Genomic DNA, 6,202 nt, shown 5'->3' with positions numbered 1-6,202 from the left:
AGGAATTATGGACCAAACTCAAGTCCATTTGACCTACACCCTATGACCTCCCCATGCCACCAGGCAGGATCTTCCAGATGCCTCAATCCAGTCCCAGTGCAGGCCGAACCACACCGAGTATGAGGCAATAGAGAAAAATCAGCAATACTGATCTATTCTTTATTTAAAATTTGGAAATCTTTTATCATAGTTTTTTGCATTAATTTTGATTTTTGAACTACTCCATAAAAACATTATTTAATCTTGATTACTTAGTTTTTGGCACCCGCTCACCTAGCCTTGGCCCTAGCCCCTTCCACTGGTGGCTCCACAGGACAGTCCATCACTTCATAGGTGACTTGATGAGACTCCAGCAACACTCATTCTGAGCCTCTTTAAGAAGTCCAGGTTAACACACTGATGATTATTACATGGCTTCCCAAAGAAGAGTGAAATAATGTGATAACAGTATCAATAAATTACTACCACAGTCACAGTTGTCGGTTACATTGCTACATATGGTATATATAAATAGCATGTGCTGAAAAATTCCTGAATTAATAACTCCTTAAGCATCACATTCAAAAAAAACCACACACACACAAAGATTACTCTGTGAAAGGTATTTAGTAAGCCAAAAGGCAGCATTCTTCATTTTATGGTAAAGATAAAAAAATATGAAAAAGTGGCCAGCAAGGAAAATCATTAGTCATTAATATTTAATGTACCTTACAGCTAGTTGACAAATTTTAGGTAAAATGTGACACAAAGTTGTATTCTATAACATATTTATAATGATTTACTTTTTTATTATTATTTTTTTTATCCTCACCCAAGGATATGTTTTTAATTGATTCTAGATAGAGAGGAAGGGAGAGGCACAGAGAGAAAAACACCAATGTGAGAGAGCGACATCGATAGGTTGTCTCCTATATGCATCCTAGCAGGGATCGAACCTACAACCTGGATCTGTGCCCTGACTGAGATTCAAACCCATCACCCTCTGGTACATGGGACAACGCTCCAACCAGCTGAGCCAGGGCTATCATGATTCACTTTAAAATGTAGTTTTCAATTAGATACTTTACCAAAAAGTAGAGATTCTCAAATGCAATCACCGACCCACAGGATCCTATGTAACTCATGGTGACTTTCCATTGTTTATCAACCACTATGCTGTAGAAAATTTTGAAAGACTACTTTATAACTATAATTTTTATCATTAAAACTAATGGCAGACAAGGACTTTAAATAATATCAGACCAACTCTCCTGCTTTCAATAATTATGAACTCTGGACAGAATATTAAAGGTACCAGAGAGTAATCGAAAGCAGACAAAAACTGGAAGGGATATGAGGCTCACAAAAAGAAGAGCAAACTTCCTTTTCCCTAAAGGCATTCCCCAGTCCATTTAGCAGAAGAGTGAGAGAGTGCGAGCAGAAAAAGGAAGTCTCGCTGGCCGAGCAGTCAAAGGTGTCTGGACCCGTCAGAGCAGCTGCAACTTGAGGAGCCAGCACCACAGACAGAGAAGTCCTGAGTGCCAACAACTCCATTTGAATCCGTGATTCCTGACTAGGCATGAGCAAGATGATAGGTAGGAGCCCAAGAGAATGCAAGAGTTGGAAGGCTGAAAACCTGAGCACGGTTCTGGGAAGTGGGAGGTTTGAATTCAAGTCCTACCAAATTAGAGGTGCTTAGGAAACACCCGGGACTGGGGAAACACCGCTAGTTTCCACCAAATCCCCTTAGGGGTCATACTTTGGTATGGCCCATATCCCAGGACTAAGGCTTAAACCATCAGACTAAGGGCCTAACAGACCCACCAGAGCAAAGCCTAAAACCAAGCCCTTCACAGGATCGCGGTGATCTTCCCATAAGGCAGCTGCCTGCTAGACCAAAACTCAGTGTTCTTTAGTGGAAGATAAACTTGAAGATGCACTACCCATTATGTCCAGTAAGTATGAAGCACAGAAAAATTATACCCACAGTCAAGAGAAAGCGATGTTGAGAGAAACACACCCAAAGACAAACCAGATGTTAAGAAGTGACAGACAAGGACTTTAAATAATGATGATAAACATGTCTTAAAAATGCACACTCTGTGAATTTTACAAATAGTAACCTCGCCTACCCCCAACATTCTAGTGAACTTGAGTTGCCCATGATTTTTAATCAAATTGGGATTTGGGATGGTTTATATCGGAAAGTCTGAGACAAGCAACTTGAAAGTGATTAATGACAGCTAAACTTAATTATATATTTACACCTCCCAGTAGGACAAGGGAGAGAATGAAATGTCTTATCTCTCTGTAGTGAGAGGGCTTTATTGAGATCTGACAACAACTATCTAGGAGCAATAACTGAGTTTTATGCAAGATTACACAGGCTCTCCTTGCCTGGCATCCCAATATAATCACAGACTGGCTGACTACTTAGGCTCCTAACAGTGAAAAGAAAAAAACAACAAAGTTGAGCTGTGTACAAAACGAACCTTTGCAAGTACTTATCCTCATCCGTCAATGTGATCTTACCAAGGATTTCTATAATTTCTGTAAACAATCATTATATTTTAGCTGAATCAGTAACATTAGGCTCTTTATACAGATAGTCAGATACCTTCTACTTTAAAACGTTTTCCATTAATTTCCACTCCACCCACCCAAAGGAATTTGGCTTTAACTTTCTTTTCTTAATCCACTAAGCAATCTCATAAATAAAAGATAATCATATGCCCTGCATGTCTGATGTAATTCTTATAAACCTTCTAAGTGTTCTAATATTCATTTACCATTTTGTGAAAATAATATTTACTGAACAAGCTGGATTACCTACCTTCTTTCCCCAGGGAAAAACAACATTGATGAAGATACACTGAAAGGTCTGTAAGTAGATGTTATTTTTGCTTAACATTCTATGGTGATTCTATGGCCTGGGACCGACTTGCCTCCCTGATACTGTCCTTGCATTTCTTGCGACCACTTATGCTGACACGGTCACTCCTGAAGATGCTAATTTATTTTACTCAGGTAGAGAAACACTCGTTTCCCCCCAAGTTTAGTTGTTCATATTGGTCTCCAAAAAGGATGGCCTTGCCCATTTTTTTTTTCTTACTGAACCTTTCTCAAAAAACTTGTTTCTCTTACAACAGGGTTGGAGGACACCTGAGGGACCCACCCAGAGCTATATCCATAAGCAATCCACCCCATCAACAATGAGTACGTATCCAGGGACAGAACTCAGGCTGCTCCGTTTACGTCATTCGCAAAGCCAGTTCCCTGTTGCCCAGCAGTGCTTCTTCCATAAACTGGGGGCAACGGTCTCTCACCTTGGTTGGAGAGTTGGAGACTAGCAGCCCACAAATCTGTTTGCTCCCCAAAGCGATCCTAGTGTCCTTTCCTGGTAAGTGCTCCGAAATTGGTCTCCTCTAGAAAGTATCTCTCCATATGTCAGGCCACAAATATGTAGGCCAACTTTAGACCTTATTTATAAGGTGAAATATCGCCAAATAAATTGGAAGTAAACGAAACTACTTACCATCCTAGATGCTATGTGAAGCAAATGAAATTCTTAGAGAGGACCAGTTTCTTCTGAAGACAAATGGATTTTTAAAAATGTGAACGATGATATCTACTGAGCACTTTTTGGTTCAAAAAACATACTGCTAAGCACTAGCTATATGCCAGGCATTATAACTATACAAAGATGGCTAAGACCAGAACCTCACAACCTAGTAAGAGAAACCAATATATCAATAAATGATCAAAATGTAATGGGTTAACTATCACAAAGAGCTGAATAATAGAATAACGCAAGTAACTAAGACACCAGATGCCAAAAAGGGACTAAACAAGATTTCAGTGGCTGATTCTAAGGTACTAAATTCCTTCCCTTTTTATTTCCAGTTGTGCTTCTGTTCTTAAGAGGAAAATGTATCACATGTTTTGAGGTGGGTTTTTTTTTCCAGCTAGAAAAACTAAGTAAACAGCACATAATCCGTTACATAAAAAATTTCATTTCCAATGTTATCTTTATTCCAATCCAAACAACCTATTGTTAAGACTCACTGCCATCAAAGCTTAAAATATTTTTACTTCAGTGAAGAAAATTCCTTCTGACTTGGGAAAATTCTTATTTTATGACATTAAAGAACCTAGATCTTGGTGAGAATGGACTTACTGGGAACAAATGTCATTATTATCTTTATAGTATTTGATTAAATATCCAGAGAAGAAACAAAAATGTGTTGGATAAACTCCTTTACAATGTTTATTAAGTAAACACTTATACAAAACATACATGTAATATATATTATAAAAGTATTAAAGAAGATAAATTTCTTATTATCAAGTCTTATTTTCCATGATATAAATGCTCCTATCAAAAACTTTCAATTGAGGTAGAAAGCAAAAAAGATCAGAGGAAACCTAGAAAAGCTATTTGTGAGATGATCTAACTAGATGGCTGGAGAAAAAGAAAAATAACACTCTTAGAACTAGCCTATGCTCCCTAGTCCTGTTCCTCACCCCCATTCTCTCAAACCCATATAATGGCATTTACCCACAGCCCCTGCTCCTACCCCATCCCTACAAGTATGGGTACACCTTCCTCCTGCAGTCTCTTTCAGAATTTTTACACTAGAAAAAGAGTGTCATGTGGCTATAATATTCATGAATATTAGGCAGAATTAAAAAGTTAATATCTACTTAGTTTGATCTAAAAACAAGATCATAGCTAACATGTTTAGGAGAGATTCTAAGGGTGAGCCTTAAACTGAAACATGTAAGAGAATGCACTAGTATATTAACTAGCCTAGTTAACTAAAAACTAGTGTTGTCATTCAAAATACTCACTGAAAGTCTCTTTCTTAATGAAAAAGATAACAAGAAGGCAATAAGGAGTTCTTATTAGCTGTCTACCTGGCACCCACATCCTTTCATCCTCATCCACACTGAAACTACATCAGGAAAATTAGAGAACCCGTAATTACTTCACAGAAATAATAAAAATAGAATAGAACTGAATATTGCCCAGTGTCCTAATGAGATAAAATAAAATATAAGAAGAAGAAAAAGCACAGAGAAAAACTTACTTGCAGTATCCTGTGCCATTGTGGTAGGTAACACATACTCCATCATTAACACAGAGCTCAATGCCGTCCCGACATTGCAAAGCTAAAAATAAAAACAAACACACATTAGCAATAAGTCACTAATCATAACCCTCAGACATCAAAGAAACGTTATCCAATCTAAGTCAACATTCGTTCCCATATCCAGCCTGATCTGGGTTTCCTTTTAGAGTGTTAATCAGTTGTTGTTTTTTTCTTTTGGCTTCTGGGGTCAGTGTCTCTTCCCACAATAACTGTTTTGTGGTCTTGAATGATGCTCTTAATTATCTGTGCCTGGATTTCCCTAGATTCGTATCTCCCAATGATACCAGGGCAATCCAAACTATAATACTCATGACAGGCCATGAGCATCTTGGGATTTGGACACTTCAGGTGAGTAATGAAAGATTCATCAATATGTATTTAGGACGACCAGGGTAGATACTAGGTCACCACTATATTAACTACTTAAGCCTTCAGGTGAGACTTCAGAAAAGGTCGCTTGAAGAAGTAATGAGACACATCAACAATATTCATTCAACAAACTGTAGCTGAGAGCATAGTATGATAACAGGCATTATGTTAAGATCCAGGGGGAAAAGGAGAAATGGAATACATAGAGAAATATATAAAACATAATCTCTAACTTTTAGGGGAACAGATCATGAGTAAAGACTGTAGAGGAAGACGAAGGGGATCAAAGTAAGGAAAATGAAAAAGTTCATTTATACATACAGATAAAACTCAAATTCTCGAACCCCGGTCCCTTTACGAGGCAACAAAAAGGCACTTCACCACCCTAGTCCCTCCCCAAAACAGGCTACTCAGAAACAAACAGTGAAAGTAGAATGTTTCCTGATTTAAGCCAAAAGAGGAGGAAAGCTATCCAAAGTCTGTCACTCACTTGCTACATCATGACAATCCCTTGATTATTTAGCTTTCAGAGTTGGAATTTTCATCAACAAAATATTATAATTCTAATAACTGAAAAGGCAAGACAGAAAGAAACCTAGTCAAAAATCAAAGTTCATGAACTTTTTTTCTGGAAGATTATTAAGATTTCCATCTCCTGGGATGGCTCATGTATAAATACCTGAAAACAAAACTGAGAAGTC

At 37.8% G+C, this 6,202-nt stretch overlaps 1 protein-coding gene across 2 annotated transcripts in view; it reads right to left on the bottom strand.

Annotated features, from left to right (window-relative positions):
* NOTCH2 (notch 2) overlaps positions 1-5,169 on the bottom strand; it is a 94,629-nt gene extending 89,460 nt beyond the window's left edge. The window contains exon 1 of one of the 2 annotated variants that reach the window (XM_015563491.1): positions 5,070-5,169. The gene's annotated coding sequence lies outside the window, so the exon portion shown is untranslated. The remainder of the gene's footprint in view (positions 1-5,069) is intronic. The other variant, XM_015563490.1, reaches the window with a different exon arrangement.
* Between the last annotated feature and the right edge of the window lie 1,033 nt (positions 5,170-6,202).

The sequence above is a fragment of the Myotis davidii genome, unplaced genomic scaffold, assembly GCF_000327345.1.
Source record: "Myotis davidii unplaced genomic scaffold, ASM32734v1 scaffold217, whole genome shotgun sequence".
NCBI lineage: Eukaryota > Metazoa > Chordata > Mammalia > Chiroptera > Vespertilionidae > Myotis > Myotis davidii.
Note: the sequence above shows the minus strand (reverse complement) of the source record. Positions and strands in the feature narration are given on the sequence as shown.